The sequence below is a fragment of the Dermacentor variabilis genome, chromosome 6 (genome assembly GCF_050947875.1).
Source record: "Dermacentor variabilis isolate Ectoservices chromosome 6, ASM5094787v1, whole genome shotgun sequence".
Taxonomy (NCBI): domain Eukaryota; kingdom Metazoa; phylum Arthropoda; class Arachnida; order Ixodida; family Ixodidae; genus Dermacentor; species Dermacentor variabilis.
Window position 1 is genome coordinate 110,121,389 of NC_134573.1, and position 21,621 is coordinate 110,143,009.

The following is a 21,621-nucleotide window of genomic DNA, read 5'->3' on the forward strand; positions in this document are numbered from 1 at the left end:
TCTTAAACTACAGAGTTGTAAACTTGATAGTCTCGTTAGTTGAAAATTTGCAGTTTGTGACAATATTTATTAAAACACTGACAGCATAAATCAGAAATTCGCTACGAACAATCACTCGATTTTCACCTTTTTTTTAAATTTTCAATGAAACGAACCTCATCCAATTATGTGCAGTGGTTACCTAGAAATACGATTACTCCTTTTCGATGTATTTAGATAGCAGCACCCGCGAGAAAAAAACTTCCCCAAGGTGAGGGTCTGTGCCAGCGAGGAGGCTTGGCCACCCTGCACGAAAGACGGGTGGCGACGCCACCACTGAAGTAGCCGCATCAGCTTGCCGTGACGTCACTGCTATTCAAAACGTCACAATGACGTAACCGCACTGACGTTCCGGCGCGAGATTCGGAAGATAGTAGTTTGCCTATTACTCACTCCGCTGGTAGTGAACGCGTTACCACCAAATTAATGAAAAACAGAGCTTCGAAAGAACACTTTACTAGCAAAAACAGATTTAGTGACTCTTTAAGCAGATAATATAATAACTTTCGAGGGACTGAGAAGGTTGACTGTCTGCGCGGAACTGTTTTATTGCCGCTGAGCTGCACTCGACGCCTGTGCAGGAAATCACGTGCGCTGACTAAATGACGCGCGTATGCCGTGCAACGTTTATGCAAATGCCGCCCTTACTGCGGGTCTACTGATTTCCTCCGTCGTATGAGGCGTACGTGAACCCGCAGAACGACATACAGTGATTCAGCTCAAACGCGCATCCTGTATACCAGCGATAATGTGTAAACATTGTGTTCTTGGCATGAGGATCGTAACCACGCTTCCTGCTTCACAAAAAAAGGAAACGAACAAAACCAATAAATGAAAGGCAGGTGACGTCGTATCAACGATTGATCACTGTAAAAAAAAAAACGCAACAAGTATGACAACGTATACGGCGCCTCGATGTATGCCAAACAGCGTCGCGGGAATTAGATTGACTTACACGCAACATATTACTAGAGTGGGAAGTTTGAATAAAGGAAGCGACGACAGGTGGCTCCACGAAATAGTGAACTTTTCGCTGTCAGTCTGCTCCGCTCAACGCGCTATCGACAGACCTCAGTGAGCGACTGTACATGTTTGACGTGCGCCTCGGGATGAAGCGATATCCTCAATGTTTTCTCTCATTTCACTTTTTTTTTTAAATTTCCGTTCCTGTGTTGTCGCCGGACAGACGTGAACTCAACCCATGCAACGCAGGAACCGTGCCCCTTTTTTTCCAATGCGCCACATGCATATAAGATGATGATAACAATGAATAATGAGTTCTCGATATGATTTCTGCACAGGGCAGGCATTTGTGCAGATAATAGCAACACCATCCTTTCGAGGCTCTCTAGGTTAAATTATGCTGGGGACATCTAGTGCTAGGTTACGACCTTGCAATCCCTTTATCAATCCATTTGTACCATTTCTCTGTGCAGTGCAGGGTAGAAAACCGCACGCGCCGTCTGGTTGACATCTCTGCATTTCCTTTCCATTCGCTCTCTCGTTCTTTCTCAGCAATTTTGACCCAGTCATTACGGTTACCGCAGACTTATTAGCTTTCCATACCAGATGCAAGTCCTGTTTCAACCGATTACGCAATCTAGAAAAAATAAAAACGAATAATTTGTCCTGTATTTTCATTCAGAATAATTTTATATTACTCTTCTTGGAGATCAAAGCGCGCAGTGGGAAAGGACAGGTAAGTTCGGTTTGTGTATCTAGGAAGTGTAAAGCGTACTGGCAAGTATAATGGACCGCTCCACCATCACCAGCCATCGCAGCAGAGGGCGACGAGGGCACTGTTGCGGTTTTTGAGGGCGACAGAATTGGACAAGCGGCTGTAGCCTGAACAGATGTTTATAGTGGTGCAAGTGCTACTGTGCTGCGTGGTGGCATTATACGGCGATAGTGACCGACTGTGATTGTATGTCTACGCTCCTTTCTTTCTTTACCTCTACTTTGTTACCACTTTACCTCTCCCTACCCTCTCTCCCCAGCGTAGGGTAGCAAACCGTATCTTCCCTTTGGTTAACCTCCCTGCCTTTCCCCTTTCCTCTGTCTCTCTCCCTCTCTCTCCACCCTAAGAACGCAGTCCTTCATGGCGCGCGGTACCATGTATCATTGTAACTCAAACACGCGGAAACAAGCGTGTCCAAATATGACACGCGCAATCTCATCGGGGAACGGGTACAATCAACCTTCAGTGAATAACTAGGTCAGTCTTGCTATCAGGACATCGACGTTTACCCTAGTGCAAGCCGTGAAAAAAATAAAGAAGAAAGGAATGTCGAAAAGGGAAAACATTAAAAGGGCGAGGTGGCTCGTACCCGAACGTAAATGTCAAGGAACGCAAGCGTGTTATATCTTCCTGGGTCGAATGTAAAAAATGCAGAAGACAACAGTCTCTAGCTCTTTTAGCTACTAGCCAAACCGAAATAAAGCAGAGTAAATGGATCGAAACTTATCCAATGGGGCTCGGGATCGAAGCCAAATGCGACTTATCACTGGCAAGGGATCCACGGGGCGTCCCACACATATCGTCTGTTTGTCTTAACTGAATAATTTTTCTTCCTGATCCCGCTGCCGCTCGAGTGATACATTTTCTCCTTCCGTTGAGTTAATACAAGAGCTACTTTAATGGGACGCTGTTACTGCCTTGTCCGAAAGACAGTTCATTCATTCTTTAGCCAACACTCGCTCAAGAGAGCTCGCACGAAGAACTAAACATTCACCGAAGCTGCTAGCTCCCCAGGCGGACTGCATGCGGACTGTAGCAACAGCGGCAAAAAGACCGGACAATGGTCGCCTAGGCAACAATGGTGGAATTCCCGTGTTTTCTTACGTAGACTGGAGTCAAGTCAGCAGCTGCACGGCTTCCTCAATGTTTAAGCACAAGTCTATACACACGTGGCGAGGCGTTCTTTCCCTGTCTTTTCAGAGGTCGACAAAGTACAAAAGGGGAGTAAAGAAGGAAACGGCAGGAAAGTGCAGCGATTACGAAAGTAGGGCGAGGAGGTGGTGATTCGTTAGCTAAACAAAACGCACTGGATAAAGCTAAACACCAGCGTCTTGCTCTGCTTGTGGTGTTGTTAAAACAGCGCAAAACGCTCTTGACAGATGCAATATTTCTCCCGCGACCCAATTAGTTTATGCGCACATCTAGGATGAGCGACTTTGGCTTTTTTATGTCCATCTTGGCAAAAGTTAAATTAAATTCTGGAGTATTACGTGCCAAAACCACGAAATGATTATGAGGCACGCCGAAGGGCGAGACGCCCGATTAGTTTGGACCAGCTGTAGTTCTTTGTCGTGCACCCAAATCTAAGCGATGAGCAGACGCTCAGCTGACTTGTGACCGCGCTGGACCTTCGGGTGACAATTTCAGGTGCACCAGTTCTTCGGATTTGTCAAATATCGATAGTTATGACTCTGAAGAGTTTAATATCCGCGAATCGCCGTTCACATTCGACCCGCCACCACGAGAGCCAGCGCCCATGCCTATCGTGCTGCAACATAAGACCAAGGGTAGCCCTAACCACTTATTGTATACGTGCCGCTTGCTAGTGTGGGTGTTTTGCCCCTCCTCGGGGAAGCGCTTTGCATGCTCAGTGTAAGATGCGGAGTGCGACTTTGCGCATTTGTATCCCGCAAGAAAGCCGCTAACAGTCCAAAGCACCGACCGGTGCATTTGTTTACATCGGCAGGTACAGTGATCACTCGTCGTTCGCTTGAGATACATAATGCTAGCCGCTCATCGTTGACATCAATCGATATCAGAAAACATCAAAACAGGAAAATTTTGTGCGTGTAAGCACCGTTGCATCACTCTGAACCGCGCTGATATAAGCGACCACACACCTTCGTAAACGGCGAGCGGGAGACCATAGTACGGTATCGTTGTTATGCTGCCTACTTATCATTCTTCCTATTCTCTTCATGCACGCATGTTCCGTAAAGTAAACGCAGATGAGGACCTTGCGCGATATGATCGTTCATTTATAGAACGCGTAGTTTTATCACGGAAACGACGATGCCAGTACTGACACCGTTGACAACTGAACGAGGCTGCTGTTCACGCTGCTGTATCGAAGGGGCCTAGGCTTACTGACCATTTGGGATTCGAGACAAGCAGTGCACCTCGGAAGCTAAGTAACGAGTCTGAATGACAATAAGCGAAAACACACCCTGTTCGTAGTCGCACTTAATTTCGGGAAGTGCCGGTGAGTGCGGCTGGCAGCTTTCCGTCGAAAACGGCAACGTACCGACGTCGACACTGCTCCGCGTCGTCGCTTCTCGCTTTTTTTTTTTTTTTGTGTGTGTGTGTGTGTGCACTGCACGAAATGAAGAATGGTATATTTCAAATGCGTATGGTCAAAACTGAACTACAGAAGGAGTCTTCTTCATCCTGACGACTTAATTAGCTTCAGCTCAGTCGCTCAGGTCCGCCAGCAGCAGACGCATGAACTGCGCGACTGTGACATATAGGTTTAACCTCGGCTGAACGTGATCGGCATGGGCTCAAACTGTGTGTGCAGATGGGCGAGGGCTGAAGTTCATGCAGCAAACAACGCAACACCACGAGCCTTCCATTGCTTGTCCATCTACAGGGAACGCAACTTCTCGCGACAACAAATTTTCACGCCATCCACTATAGCTCACGATCGTGGACGCTCTCGTCGCTGTCGTCCGCATGATCCCGGCGTGCTCTGCACGGAACACACCTGACGTCATACACAATGTGGCCTATAACTGACGAAGAGGTAAGGTGGGGTGTTCGAGGCAATTAATTAAATTGATTTGTGAAAAATCTGTGCTACTCTCAAACCTGCTTTTTTGAGGACATGACGGAAGTGGTCAGAGGAAGGTACGCAGCGAATTTCATCGACATTCGTTGATATTGAAAAATGATCGGAGTTGCACTTTAATTATCCATACGTGATTTTAATTCGAAAAGACTAGGACTTGCCTAAGTTATCACGTTAAATTAGAACTCCACCTTAATCCACCTTTCTCTACATTGTACCAACCTTATTACACCTTAATCCATCTTATTCTAGTTCGTACCAACCTCAATCAACCTTAATATACCTTAATCTACTTTAATCCGCCTTACTTCACTTTGATTCACTTTGATTCAATTTTGGGGGTGGGCCAAGGCGTCCGTCCGACGCCGTGGCTGTTCACCGTGGAATTTCGCAGTGCGAGCCGCAGCAGGTCCAGCGCCGAGGACGTGACGTCATTACTTAAGTCACGTGGGTATTCTTGCCATCCGATGTTTACACCGGACACTTGCCGCATTTTCCGCTTTAGTGGGGATATAAGGCTTCCTAATCAATAGCAATAATCTAGCGCATGCGCATAGAGGCAACGCATGCCGAAACTATGGCTCCACTTCCTTTCGGATTATTCCATCGCCACTCGTCGTCGTAAATGCGCCCCGTAATCTGAAAGCACAGTGCAGCTGGGGCTCTGAATCATACGGCAGGATGACATATGATGCCCGGACCACCAAAAGCCGCAAATCGAGGTCGACAGCACGGCTTGCACGAAAAAGCAGAGAAGTACGTGACGCTACTAACAAGAATATGAACACAGAAACGCAGTAGAAAGAAAATAATAACTGTTGATAGATGAAATGAAGCGCCACAAAACGTTGGTCTTGATCATCCAGACTGTGAGCCAAAAAAGATCAGCTTCAGGCCACAACAACAACAACAACAAAAGGTAGACGGACAAAAAACTCCAGTCCAGTAAGACCGCAAGACAGCGGTCGCAACACCCTCCTCCAGGCTTTCACTCGGTCTCGTATGAGGTGTCCAAACCGAATACTGCGTCAAGGCAAATTGGGAACTAGCACTTGACGAAGTGTAAATCGGAAGAGGCATAGGATGGACACAGAAAAACAAAGACATAAAGGAAGAGAAAGACCCCCGCCCCGATAGTAGCAGGCACCCAAGAATTTCCACAGATAAGGGAAATGGATGTCTGCGCCCGGCCTCCAGCTGGAAACGCAATACACACACGCACATGTCCTCGACCAACGCTGCCTCGTGACTCGAAAGATCACCGAGCGACAACTAGCTTGGCAAGCTAATAAAAAAACAAAGAAAAACGAACAAAAAAGGGAAAGGACCGCTGTGACGCTCCCTGTAGATTGCAATGACAGAACGAAACTTCGACGCCACGAAGGACACTTCGAATCCAGGCACGGGAAGGCATTGAAGGGCGGTGGTTTGGGTGAGTTGGTAATTTATGACGTGTTAACGAATTAACGCAAATCACAATGAGTGGACGAAACAAAATAAACAAGAAGAAACAGGACCTGGGGGGCGGGCGGGTGGGGGTAGGGCGCTAATGTTCCAACTGCTTATTTCGTGACACCTGCGTTACCTTTCTTACAGAGTTGGAAATTTAGTACTCTCCTGCCTCCTGTGTTTTATTTCTTTTAAAGCGAAGCGTCCATTGCCTCTTCGACTTTCCCACTGCTGCTGTTGCTGTTGCTGCTGTCTGGCACACCGCGTAGGGGGGTCGTTCAGAGCGGGCGTGTACATGACAGGAGCACGGCATTAAGGAAAAGCGACGCGAGAAACTCGTTTGACAGAGAAAGACGCACACCGACCAAATAAATCTTAAAAAAGAAACACCAAACCACTTTCTTTGTCATGTTTAACCCCGACCAGACAGCCTTCCGCCGAACTTTCGATTACAGAAACTCGTTTGAACCTTGGCGCCGCGTCAAATGTGCACAATGTCCTCTGCAGCTCCCTCGGCGTCGCCACATTAGCCTGTTGACAGCTGTAATTATCCGTGGGCCCCTGCGAGAGCATTGCACAAACTGCAGCGCTTACCTTTCTACTAATGTGCAACCGACGGAGGGAAGTTGGGTAGAATGGTAGAGAGGAAGAGGGGAGGAGGCAGAGAATGGGAGGAACCGGCGCATCTACGAAACGAGTGAACAGCCCTGGCACTCTTCGCTCGCAACTCGCACACATGGGGGAGGGCGGGAGAGTGAGATAGCGACGTGAGAAGCCTAGGAAACCCTACTAGGAGACACGAAAGCGGTTTCAGGCAAACTGGATAAATTTAAGCTCGAGGTACGGTACGGTACGTTTCTGCTATGTCTGAAAAATAAACAACATGGAAATTTGTCAAGCGTACAACTGACACACGGCGTGCAGACTCAAAGCCACACAAAAGCGCCGTAGCATCTAGGCGACACTACGGAAGCGGTCACACGTCAAATCAACACGTCCGTGCCCACTCCGGTAGCATTGCGGCTATGGCATTGCTCGACGTCGTGGATTTGATCCCGACCGCGGCAGCCACATTTCCACGGGGACGAAATAGAAAACGCACGTGCAGTTATATTTAGGGACACGCTAAAGAACAGCACGGTGTCACAATCGATCCGGAGTCCGCCACTACGGCGGGCCTCATAATCCGATTGTGGGTCTGGCACGTACAGCTCAATAATTGAATCAAAGTTTAATACTTCTGCACAATGCGATGTGTCCTGAGAGGCAATTATAATGCTCAACACTCTCAGAGATTATGAACAATGGCACACAACAACGCTTGAAGCAAACACGTCTCCCTTCGTGTTCTGCGTGCTAAGCAGACAAAGAGCAGTGGTGCACGCAAGGTAACGTTTAACATCAACTCGCCACTCTCGTGTTCCAATGGAGTAAAGGTCGGAGTAACTAAGCATTCGCCGTGAAGCGCCGCTAATTATCGTCAATAAAAGGAAACGGCCCAGAAAGCTTTGCTCACATGGATTTCCACAGTGCGTGGGGTCCGCATATTGTGTGTCTTGTTTTCTCCGCTCATTCTGTGTTGGACTAAACAAAAAGAAAGAAACAAAAAGAAGAAAAACGGACGTAGAAGGGAAGAAAACACACAAATCCGCGAAAACCAAAGCAGTGCGCGAGCAACTCCGCTGAATTTCAAAACAAAAGAAGGAAAGCTGGACAGAATACGGAACTTTACGTAAGTGAACACCCACACTGAAACAACATAGACGCGTTCACGCCAGATGCAATGCATGAACGATTACGAGCTGTAGACGTACGCCCAGATTAGTCTCGCCTATGAGAGAAGAATGCTCTAAAATACTCCTAACTAGGCCCCATTGGAAATTTCGGTTGTCCACTAGAAGCTGTAAAGCGCCGTCTACAGGCAGCATTCTACCGAAATAAAATTTCAAACAGGTTTATTGTTAGCGGAGATGGAAGACACTGGAATGCCGTTTCGCCTTGCTGCCAAGACGTGAGCTTCACTGCCAAGATCCACTTTGAAATTTGCCCCGACCAACGTCCGCAAGCGACGTTTCTTTCCCGTCTTCTTCCATACTGGAGTCGGGAGGCCGCGTTACGTTCGCGCCCGGAACCCAACCTCCGCTATTTTCCTTCTCTTCATTTCTGGCGACAAAAGATTTGAGGGCGGTTGTTGTCCATAACAACTGTAGCAGTGGCTTCGTCGCCCTTTGATGCGGTGGCTTATGAAGTCGGCATTCCAATATGGTCTGTCCTGACAGATGTCTGATCAGCGCGAGCTATAGCGTGTTGGCTCGCGATCGTCTCCGTACACTGTATTGTAGACAGCGAGGATAGTCACACAGAAAGCGTACAAAGGTGACAGCGCTAAGTGTGCCACCGTAGTAATCATACGTAGCGTTGCAATGCCAAAAATGAAGGTCATCGCGATAGCTAGGAGGGGCCGTTACTTCGGAGAATTTCTACAATTGTGTATACCGTGTGTCCTAGCTAACATTAGCAAGGTGTTCGAAGCAAACAAAAACAAAGTAATCATCGTGCAAGATACAATTATAAGACCTACGCTTCTCGGCCATCAGATCTCTGACGACCGAACACTGTCTGTCTTATAATCCTATACTGTGGTTTTAAAATAAAAAAAACACAGTGGTATAATCACTGTGGTTTTTTATTTCATTTTTATTTTCTTTGAACAGCTTGGATAACATTAGCTGGGGCATCCTATTTAAAAGAATGAATTGTCAAGCTCTCCCAGAAAAAGCTAGCGCATCGAGTTAGTGAAACTCCCTTTTCGAGTGATCTTTTTTTCTTTTTCTAGAAAACTAAAACGATGAAGTTTATTTCCGAGACGTTGCCTTGTGCGTTTCAAAAGTGGTCGATTGTCGCTTCAAGGAGCAGCGCTTTGTCTCTCCAGGGCTGCAAGAAACGCCGGGCGATACGCATTTCGCGAATCCACGACGCACCCGCCGTACATCGGATCGAAGTTCTGGAACGCGGAAGAGTTCCGGTTGGATCAATGCCGCTTTTAAAAACGCTCAATCCGCGATAAGCCCTTCCTCAGTAACGTCGGGGCCGTAATGCCGTTCCAGTCGGTATCGCTTTTTAATTTGGTTCGTCTTTTGCCACCCATGTTCTTATTAAGGTTATCAGTCGCCAATGAGAACCTAGACGAAAGAGAGCGTCTCATATTTACGCCCGGCAAATTGCGGATGCCCCCTAAACGCGTTTTTTTTCCCCGTCTTTCACTCCGCTCGAATCGAAGTTGAGCTTGCAAGCGCGCGTTCGCTGGCTGAAACAAAGCAAAACGCTTTTCTGTTCCGCAATAACAATTGCATCCTCTCAACGTTTTTCCGCAGTTGTAACGTTGAATGAAAAGTAAAATGTTAGCCTGAAACAGCCTATAGCTGAATAACGACATACGAACGAACGCGCTTTCATGTTTTCGGATTTGCATATTTGGAACAAGATAATTATCAGAACGTCGGTCCGTGGCCGCCGTCAACATCGTTCACTTCCCCGCCGATGCGCACGGTTGCATTACAGCTACTGCACGCGCATAAAAAAAAATAAAGAAAAATCAACGATTCGCACGCTTTCGCAATTAGACAGCACCTGGAGTTCCGCTGAAACTTTAAGGCTTAGTTGATTGCGGAGCGAGACATGCTTCTGCATGCGATCCCACTAGCTGCAAATGAAGCAACGCATATTGGGATGAAAGCAGACATAGCTCAATGACTGGAGTATAGCTGTGCCCTAAGCTCTTATTTGCGCTGAGTTGCATTCAATTCGTACGCCAGAACTGCACGTAAAAGCGGGTTACAGCATTGCTCCTACAAACAAAGGGCATTGTGAATTCGCCTCCAGATACCTCCGTCCGTCCGCCCATTTATCCATCTCCGATTGCCGAAAATTATAACCAAATTTTGCATGCACGTGCAAAAGCATGTGTAGAATGCGATTATGTAGGTCTTATTATTATTTTCGAGAATTTTGGTCATGGGCTTTCAGGGAAAGCATTCAACAATAATATGGCGGTTGAGATTAGAAAATGTTTATTTGAATAATAAATCAAAACAATCTTACCTTTCTTACCTTCCTTGCAATATGCGCTATATGTGGAGCAACGTAGGCTACGACACTATTTTAAGCATGATACAAAGCTCCAAAATTCCGCGAGTAACCATAACTTTTTCCCACTACTAGGGGGCAAAGAAAGATAACTAAGATTGTGATAAAATAAAACATTTCCCAAACAGGAAGATTAAATTCTATTTAATGCATCAATTTGATTCAATTAGCTTTATTATTAAGCAAAATATACCGGTGAGGCTTATCTCCCCTTAAGCGAAAACTTCGTTTCAAAAAGACATCGCTCTATACGTCAGCGAATGTTACTTTCCTGCACCATCACGCTCCTTGATACGGTGCTTCCATTAGCGCCCTTGCAAAAAAAAAAAAAGAAAAAGTTAGCGCAGATGTTGTACCTCTCGTCTGTCTACGAGAGGCACTCAAATTTAGCTCGCAATGTTCTTTTCAAGATTACTGGGAGGCCTGAGAATACAGCAAAAGCTCTCTGTCCCTATTGCAGATGGCAACGAATTTCAGCGTGGATTTCTGGATGGCAGGGTCGGTGCAACGCAAAGTTGAGAACTCTGATAAAGGGTAACCCAAAATCTGCGACAGAACTATAAACTGCAAAGAGAAAAGATAGAGAGACAGTCCGATGATTTACACAGCCAAATCACGCGATTGACATTGCAGTCGAAATTAGGTGGAACAACTGCAGCAGGGAAGATCACGTACAGTTGAAAAGAGACGAGAGACACAATACAAAGCGACTGAAAATTACACGGAATAACGGAAATAGGAAATTCGCAAGCAATGGTTAGAGTTGACATGACACAGAGCATACGTAGCTAGGAGAGGCCTTGGTGCGGCAGTGAACCTAGCGAAGCTGCTGCTTACGATAAAGAGAAGTGATTGAAATTCAACTTAACAATATTTCTGTTATTTGCTTACGCATTTATAAACATAAAATCTACTAACGTTGTCCCGCTGGGCAAGGAACGCACCTTCATTAAAGCAGTTTGTGAAGTTGTAGTTTATATCGACACGCAGGCTTCTTTATCTGCATACTTCTTTATCTTTAGCTGCCGAATTCCGATGGGGATGGAAGGCAAAGAAACGCTGGTGCGCTTAGATGCACGTAAGCACAAGTTATAAGATAAGGAAGCCCCCGGTGATAGAAAAGGTACCCGGAGCTCCTAGATAATGCGGCATCCCTGATGGCCACAGCGTTGCTTTAAGGCGTTACACCACACACACAAAAAAAGAAATATTGTCACATAAGAAGGCGCGTAGTTCAAAAAGCTTTAGCGCATATAGCGCGTACAGCGTCCAAGCTCTAGCTTTCTCTTGGTATCTTCGATCAATGCTACCCATCAAAATCAGGCACGAAGTCATCGTCGCATATTTTAGCCTTATTCTTTATACTAACGTTCCAATATTTTCTACTTTCAAGATAACGTCAGTGTTCTTCCGACTTCCAGGACGCAGATTCCCTTAAAAAAGATATTGTGGTATCTTTTTTTTTTTTTTGACGTCTACCCACAGCCAGTAAGCACTCAACATCGATCAAACATCCCCACCCCCTTTCCCTTTATTTAGGCCACTGTGCATCGGCAAAGACAAGTCGATTCTTGATGTTCCTATCGCGCTGAACTGCCAAAGTAACGAGAGCGTCGAAGTCGTGGATGAAGGGAACGCGACAATAAATTTTGACGGGAAGCCTGTTTCGATGAGCACAGTCTGCTCCCCAGCGCATTAATCTTAGGTCTAGTATGCGAGCTGCGGGAAGATAGCGTTCAATTATTTAATGTTTCCGCTTCTGCATTCCAAAACTAGCATTCAAGCTTACGAATGACTCTCCGGTATCGACCGAGTGGCTGTGACGTACATTTCGAGGCGGCTAGCTCAATTTATTCCAAACGGCAGAAAGAAAGATTAAAAAGCACACTTCGCTTTTATTTGGTAAAAAAAAAAAAAATGGTGGCCATGCTCTTACTTGGTCTGCTTAAGTGAACGCTGCAGCGCTCATATCATTAGCAGCAGGCTGAGGTATGCTATGTAAAGCAGTACGTATTGTTCCTAATTAACGTTGAAACATGCTCGTTAATTCAGACTTGTAGCGCGGGCTAATGATTCTATGGCACAGGCTATCGCAGGCATTGTTCTCAATTAAGGATGCAAGGCGAGAAAATTGGTCGCGAAATTTGCACGGCTTGTTTACCAGCGCGGAGTGTGTCAGGTTACGCAATCAGTACACAAGACGGCAAATTGATGAATCAGCACTTTACATGCCCCTGTTCTGCTACTCCTCTTCCTCGTTTGTGCCCGTAAAAAGTTCCGATAATGAAAGGAGGAACAGTAAAAATACGCACAAGCTTTCAGCCATTTCAGGAAGTGATTCCGAAACTGTTTATGTAGTTTTATATCGCAAACTGCACGCAGTAAATAGGTTAAATGTAGCGAAGTCGCAATAAGCATGGTAAACCGCAGACAGTGAGCGCACTTTGGAAACACAGAACTTCTAAAGCGAAACAAGTGCACAATAAGACAAACAGCGGTATTCTTCGTCGTCTCCTCTTCTTTTCTTCCTTTACTTATTTTCTTCAGTCTTATTGTTTGACTGCGTTGACTGTGCTACGTGTGCTTGCGAGGCACGCGCAGCACAGTCCCAGCGTAAGCTGGAGGAGCGGCTCCACAGGAGCTGCATTTTCGCCACCACGCACTACAGGGTCTTCGCGGCGAAGTCTAGTCGCGTCGTTTTCACGAGAACGATCTCAACTGTCCGCCTGGCGTCGACGGCGAGCTGCGGATTGTCTTGCTCTCTGCACAGCGGTGTGCCGAGCCCGATCTTGCTTGGTTGCAGTCCCGTGCGTAGCTCTGCGATTCGCTTCTTCAGCAGCGGTTCGCACCTTGCGAGGAGGCGCCATAAGGTGTACCGAAGAGTAAGCACAGGTGTCCAGAATACGTGGCGCACATGTCACATCCTTTGACCCGTGGCACGATCGGATGCTGCTGATGATGATTTATTGGCGCACCCCTTCGAAGCGGGACGGTGACAAACTGTCACCTATAGCCTGCTTGAATTAATCAGGTATGTCATACATGCTTTTCATTACATGAATATTTACACATAGCCATAATCTTTTCCTTCGTGAAGACTTCTCTATCTGTCTTGAACCGCCACCTATGCAGCTGCTACATGGCGTGCCACCTGGTGTAACAGTATGCAACAGCAATACAAGTTGTGCACGTATCGACGCTAAGCGGCGCGCGCATCTCACATCGCGTGAAAGTGGCACGATACGATGCTATAATGAATGTGATGGTGATGATAATTAGGATTTATTGGCATCCCCTTCCAAACGGGGCGGTGACAGTCACCTAGCCTGCTCGATTTAATCAGGCATGTCATACATGCTTTTCATTGTAGTAACTTTTATACATCTCCACGATCTTATATTCTTCCTCAAGACGTGTCTCCCTTGTACCACTACCTATGCAAATGCAACATGGCGTGCCACCTGGTGCAATAACTTGCAACTGGAATGTAAAGGGCGCACGTACAGACGTTACGCGGCGCGCATCTCGCATCGCGCGTCTCCTCACGCACTCGAACGCGTTTGTAGGGCATGCTTCTATGCAAGCTAGCCCGCGGTGACATGGCTCAGTGGTGGAGTATACTGACTCCCCCCGCAGCGGGCCCGGGTTCGATCCCGGCGGGAACTGGGTATTTTTTTTTTTTTTGCTCATTATTCGCGATAGCTGCGACGGAAAGTGGCAGCGGTGGACAACATCGCCGGCCGAAACGGCTATTGGAATAAGCCCGTAACAGCTTAGGCTGTAAAAATATGCGCTTGCACCAGCACGCACGCACGCACGCATGCAAAAAAGGCATAAATGAAAGAATTAGACTGAGTGCTGTTCTGTATGTGGGCTGTTCGGCAAGACAACAGTAGAAGCCACGGTCAGTCAAGTCCGGGAGGGTTCGCAAAGAAAGCTTGTCCTAGAAGAAGAAGAAGAAGAAGAAGAAGAAGAAGAAGAACTTAATTCACGAAGCCCAGATGCTGAGCGGGAGGTCGACAACAAAAGCAAGGAGAGGTAAAGGAGGGGAAGGAGGGGACGCGAGGGGGTGACGTGGGGGGATGGAATAACAAAAAGAAAGAAGAAAGAAAGATAGTCGGAGACAAACGCCAGCATATGAAAATGGAGATACCGTCCCTGTTAGGATAGCTGCAGAGCGAGATCAATACCAGGCAGAACAGAAACGATGTGAGGAAAGAATAGAAGCGCCCGCGGCCTCGTTCTCTTGCGATTCTGAATAGCCGTGCCCGTCTGAGATCGTGACTGGTGACGCTGCGTGCCCTTGCGTCGGTATCATTAGCGAACGTGGATCTGCCTCCACTTAAACTTTTTGGCTCCTTTTTCACCTTCGCACCTCTCTCCTTCAGTCCCGAATGAGTATGACAGAAGCAGGTCGAAACTATATCGTGCCGTGTGTCGACTTCGGGAATAGTGACATCCAGACAGGAGAGAAAGCGAAGCCTATGAGCTGTGTATGAAAAGAAGTCTTCGCTTACTTTTTTTTTTTTTACAAGTCATATCCATCTTCGAACCTTATTCAAGTGAGGTCGTCGACGCTGCCCAACTTTCGGAAAAAGCCAGACATGTTGCGTGAGCGCGCTTGAAAGCATCGAGAACCAGACTGAGGCGAAGACTAGGAGACGCACGCGCAGACACACGGCGCTACATCGAAAGTAGTTCGTTTGCCGCGCTACTTTATTTTTTTTATTTTTTCATTCTTGTCTACTTAAAGTTATAGCATTGTATAGGCCGCCCGGGTTATCAGACGGTGAAATACGGCTATCTTGATGAGCTAACGAGCACCCAATCTCCAAGAAGAAAAAGAACAACGAAGAACTTGGCATGTTTATTATTATTATTGTTGTTATTTTATTTCTTAGGAGTTGGGCGCAGTCGCTAGCTAATTTGGGCGAAACATGGGACGTGAAAACAACTATAGCTCTAAATTTTAATTAACTGGCTCGTCCCGGCTTCGATACGGTGCACATTGCTCTAAGGTTTCGAGATGCACCAGAAAAATTTCTGTAGCTCCCGGATTCAAAAGTAATAAAAAGAATGAAAGAAAGAAAATATTAAATTCAGTGCGATAGCAATCACACGGACGATCGCGGCGCATTTAGGCCGTCGTCGCTGCCATGGGTTAGAGGGTCTCCAGAAACACTGCGTTTGGCTGCTAAAACGACGAAGCTAAATGAACGCACTCTGTTATTTATGTAGTGGTAGTGCATCTGTAGAACATTTCTTTTTAGCACGTCGTTGTTTTAAGGTTCAAAGAAGAGGATTGTTGGAAGAAACATTACGCAAACTTCGCATGACGTTGACCCTCCCCGTGGTTCTTTCCAAAGGCGCTATCGAACTGGCTTTCAGCCACAGGAAAGTCTGTGATGCCCTCTGCAATTTTCTGTGTGAAATGAAACCAATACAATAACAAAAGGTTACACTTCGCCATTTTTCTAGTAATTAGAAGTTTACATTGTGTAACATTTAGACAAAATACAGAGTTGAAATCTATATCACGCAAATCTTAAATTTCACAAGCTTCAGCTGCAGTTTTGATTGAAATTATATTGCACAAAATTATATAGAACCGTACGTTAAATGCGAAGAATTGCTTTGCCTAATGGAAGTCGAGGTCAAACGCGAGGACATCCAAGGTCACACAGTTTGTCGCCCATGTGCGCGCACACGCGTGCGCCCGCTCACTGGCCGTTATTAGAGAGTTATAGGTTAGGGAACACAAGAGACTTGCGTACGCAAGAACTAGGGGGCGACAGCACTGCGCATGCGCAGTACGGTGGCCCCTAGTTCTTGCGTACGCAAGCCGCTTGCGTCCCCTAAACTAAAACTCTCTATTGGCTAGGCCCCTCCTTGCGTCAAGCTCACGCGCGCAATCTCCCAAGCGCCCGCTCGCACACCGGTATATATATATATATATATATATATATATATATATATATATATATATATATATATATATATATATATATATATATATACTGGCTTGGCGCCTCCTCTTATCGCTTCACTCGCCGGTACGGGTGCGCTCCACAAATGCTGCTTGTCAAGCTAATTAACAGCTCCAGCCGCTACCGTATTCACTTGTCGCAAACCGAAGGGGTCGCAGCGGAGCGCCAGAACCAGAGCACCAGCGTAGCAGGCTCTTAGAACGGACTAGCGCGTGCCGTGCTTGCGCCGCGAGCGCGCGTTGCCCGTCTTTATTTTCTTCATCTTTTTGCAATGCCAACCGAGAGCGCCGACCTTTAGCGCACGCGCGTAGCGGCGTCGGCGGGCGCTACACACTGACTTTCCACTGGCAGCCCTCACACTTCGGGATAGCCGGTAACGAGGAAGTGGGCACCTACGCCAAAGCTGCCCACCACGATGTAGTCGCGGTTACCAGAGCGGTAGCGGCTTCGGACAACACAAGACATCGGCTACAGTGTCTGCTCACCTCCATCCACCCGGACCCCTAAATGGCTAGCGGCAAGGCCCCGAACAGCTTCCAGAAAACGGCCTCTCCAGAATAGAAGGTTCCACGCTCCTGCGCTTACGGACTGGCTGCACCTAGACTGCGGCCCAGCTATATGCCAGAGGCCGCGCCACGTCACTTGCCTCTAAGAGGTGCCGGGAATCCGAGACTATGGAGCACCTTCTCTGTACCTGCTCATCCTTGGCGCAGGAACGCTCCCTAGTCAACACCCCTTACAGACCCCACAGCCTTCCAGCGGCCAGAGAAACTGACCTGTTCCAGTGTGTCGCCAACTCCCTGCTCTGCAAAGCCCACTGGAGTTGGTAGACTCAATTGGAATCTCCACCTTGTGGGTGACCACTACAACGCTGGCCCCTTTGCTGCGATTACCACCGCCTGTCGCACGCGGTGGAGTCTATTACCAACTCATCTTCCCTCTTTCTCTGTCCACTTTTACTTCCCACTCCCCTGACGACGGACGCTTCGCCGCGCTCCCTCAGGGGTTGCATGATCGAGCGTCATTTCCTTCTTTAGATCCCTATCACCATCGTCACCATCGCCACAAACAGACGTCGCTAGGTTGCGCTAGCTGTGCTACGTTGCGTTGTGAGATGCCCGATGTGTTGCGGCCATGTCGTTGTTCCTTCAACACAGCAGCTGCTGCATTGCGTGCTGCGTCGCACCAACATGTAGCCCCAATGTATAGTCACAACCACATCGAAGAACTGCAAGCGCAGGACCAAACCTTGCTATCGCTGTTAATTTCCCCCCTTTGTGCGAAACTGCCAAAATATTAAGACAGGAGATTATTGGACAGCGATGCAACTCAGAACCCCATATGTAATGCGAAGTTGTGGCGAAAAACAGGAGAAAACCACAACGAGGACATCGGATTAATTTGGACCACCTGGATCCCTTTAAGGTGCACCCAATGCACGATACAGGGGCGTTCTTGAACTTTGCCTCCATCGAAATTCGACCGCCGCGGCAGGTATTCGATCCCGCCACCTCGTGCTTAGCAGTGCAGCGCCAAAGGCACTAAGCAAGCACGGCGGGTAACAAGCTGTCTGATAACAAAGTCTGATATGATACGATGTGTCAAACGAAAGAGCAATTTGCTGCAACGAAGACCTATTGCAATAACCCAACTAAAATCAGTGCACTTAACTAATATTATCTACAAGCAAGTACACATACAGAAACGTGTATGGCATACCTGGCTCTAAGTGATTTCCATCAATGCAGAGTACAGAAAACGATTGTGCTATTAGCCTGATTACAGCGGAATGCTACAAACGATTCCACGCACACCTTTTCTTTGTAGCGTTCTACAGCAACCATGTTAAAGGGAAGCTGAAACGGTTTTCAATTTCCATGAATTGCTGGGATTGGGAAGAACAGACCTAATAATTTACGGTTCCGAAATTTTTTTCTTCGTTTTGTTAATATAAGGGGCGGAAATCGCTTTCTAAATCACCCCCGCGGACACGCCCCCATCGCTTCCCGGAGCGCCGGTTGAGGTGGTTGCCAGAGGAGAGAACCGGCGAGAGTGACGTCATTCGCGGGGACCGAGCTGCCGCATCTGCGTGCTGGCATGTGCTGGCATGCCTCTTTCCGTCCTGCGCTTTACTGAACGACGCTACGAGAGATCTGCCGCCGCCGCCGCTCCCGTTTGCTTTCTTTTGCGATTTTCGTAAACTGTTCTTTCCTTCTTTGCTGCGTGAGTGCCTACAGCCAAGGGCGCCCAACATGGCCTCGTCCTGTGCAGCATTCGGCTGCGCGAACACAGGCGGGCGAGACGATGTGGTGTTTCACAGGTTCCCGAAGGACAAGAAGCTTGCAGCGCAGTGGGTCCGCGCGGTGAGGAGAGATAAGTCCGTGCCGACGAAATCAACTGTGCTGTGCTCGAACCATTTCCGCGATAGCCGGATAGCCTTACGACAAATGCGGAAACGCGTTGCTGCTAGCGTTGCTACACTCCGTTTCATACATCAGGTGCTACGCTGTGGAGGCTTGAGATACTTCTTGCAGTGGCTGCGTTCGCACTTAGAAAGGGTCCGGTGTTTCTTGACCCGAATTTTGAGAAAATTTTCCATATATAAGCTCAGTTCTGAATGAAAAGAATTTACCCATGGAAACAATCCGTGTACTTATACGGCTGCTAACACGTTCTTTTAAATCAATTTTCTTTTCGACATTATTTAATTGCAGCCGGTCGCGGCAGCTTCACGTGCATGCTCGCGCGAGCAAACACCGCTGGCACGCTGCGAAGCATAGACGGAAACGGGCGCAGTAATAAATTTTGGTGACCGGACTTCGTGCGTAGCTTCCACAGTGTTGCACGAGAGGTATGAAATGGAGTATAGGCTTGCCTAGTGACATTCGGCGTACGGTTGCAGTTATCGTGTTTACCACACGGCGGTGATAAAACTGCCTAATATCTTTATGTCAACACTAGCATGGAGCACGCATACCGATTCTTGATCGAGCCACAATCGCAAAGTCGTCGAACCATAGTATGAATATTGCACATATAATACCTCTGGCCATCTCTGGATGTGTATGATAAGCAACTTCCATGACTGTACCTCGAAGCACTGCATGTGCGCGCTTTGAAACGCGGCACTTATGTTCGCGATCGTGTATCAACGCTAAAAAAACCACGGGACTTTAGACAAGCAGCGGCAAGGTGCTTGGCATCGCGGAATTGCACCCGTGTTTACAATCTAATGAGAAGTTAGTGCTTCGGCATTCTTCCAGCAGCAAGTTCCCAGTGACACTTTAGCGCATTTTTTCCTCCCGTCATTGGAACGTGCAGCTACATGAAAAAAAAGAACATACGTACCAGCTAAGATTTCCAACGCGCGAGAAGGTGCACTCATCGCTCTCGCTGTAGGCACGCTCAACATCGTCGTTGCTTCCGTTGCCGCCATCTTTTTCCGTATCGGCTGTCGGTTCGAACATGTACGGCGAAAATACAAGCTGTCCGAGACAGTGAGAACGTTCCATAATGCTTACAACTCAGCTATGAAGCCAGAACAGAACTCTGAAACGACGGCGCCGACCGGCGACTGCCGCGAATGACGTCACAGCGGCCCCGACCAATCACGGGCAACAGCGGCGTTCGCGCGGTACCCTGAGGCGCTGGTGCGCGTTTTCTTGAAAAAACAGCCGCTTGCGTTTGTTTCCGCCCTTTTTGAACCAGATATTCGTGTTCAGGGGACTCAAAACTGTAGAATGCCGCAGAGAACTCATTTTTTTCGAAAAGTGTTTCAGCTTCCCTTTAATGGCACATTTTACTTTTCAGGAAACCGCACCGCACGGAAATCCGCAGAAGTCATTTTGTCATCCACCTATACGGTCGAGGTACATCGAATTCAATGTCGGCAGATTGCGCTATGGTTGCCGAATCGAGAGCAAAAAATAAGTTGCCGCTGTGATTTGAAACAGATGCCATTCTTGCTGTTTTCTGAATGCAGGGCTATTTCATTCAGTGATAAGAAACGTTTTGATAGCCCCACGAGGTCATGGCCGTTTGTACAGTCCGGATGATATTGTGCTTGAATCTTGCTGGTTTTCTATTTCTATCTGCAGTTCTCCACCCTCCTTTATATCTGAACGCGTGAACACACACACAAACACACACACACAAATATATATATATATATATATATATATATATATATATATATATATATATATATATATATATATATATATATATATATATATATATATATATCGGTAATCGAAATTAGCATAAAACGATATTAAAACAAGAATCACGACGCATTTCGGACACATTCCAAAGTTATTCTCTTATAAAATGGTCCAGTAGAACATGCTTGTAACATTTTATATAAAAGACGTCCGGCACTTGCATGCAGTGCGGGACAAAGAATGCCGGCTATCGAAAATAAGAGTCGCCGCGCGCGCTACAGATTTAACACTACTTATCCGACGAAGATAATTATAGTACCTTACAAGCCACAATTTCAAGAATTTTATATATCTAATAATACATTCATTTTGACCTGAGCTATAGCAAACCGACTGCATAGCGACCGATAGTGTTACACATTCACACACACAAAAAAGAACGTATGTTGACACAATGCTGTGGGGCTCCCGCACCGCGGGACGGCGCGCGCAACGGCCGGCGCCATGGAAGACGACGAAGCGCGTACGCTTCACGCTCTTCTTCTGGCCCGGTATTAAAGAGAAGCGTATATTTTGTAAGACTCGTCTTCAATCTACGTTATATTTTTCTGTTGGAGGTGCTCGGTACATGCTACCACGCACAGATCGAACGCCATCTACAAGCCCAGTACGAAGTCCGGTCGAGCTGACTCCTCCGCACGTACGGACAAGCCGTCGACTTCAGCGACTGCCACCTGAGCACGAGCCTCTACACAATCGAGTCGGAAAGATGAGTACATCAGTTCCGTCTTCTTCCTCAACGGCACCGACCGAGGTCATCCTTAAGCTGCCGCGAATCCCCACATCCTTCCATGGGGACACCTTCGAAGATGTTGAGGATTGGCTCGATCACTTTGAGCGCGTCGCAGAATTCAACGGCTGGACTCCAGAGCGCAAGCTACGCAACGCCTACTTTGCCCTCGAGGACTACGCGCAGACATGGTTTGAGAACCGTGAGGCGGCCTTATCGACATGGGACGAATTCTGACGCCA

At 47.3% G+C, this 21,621-nt stretch overlaps 1 protein-coding gene across 4 annotated transcripts in view; it reads right to left on the bottom strand.

The window, feature by feature from the left end:
• LOC142585013 (cytochrome b5 reductase 4) overlaps positions 1 to 21,621 on the bottom strand; it is a 394,784-nt gene that overhangs the window by 228,487 nt on the left and 144,676 nt on the right. The window lies entirely within an intron of this gene.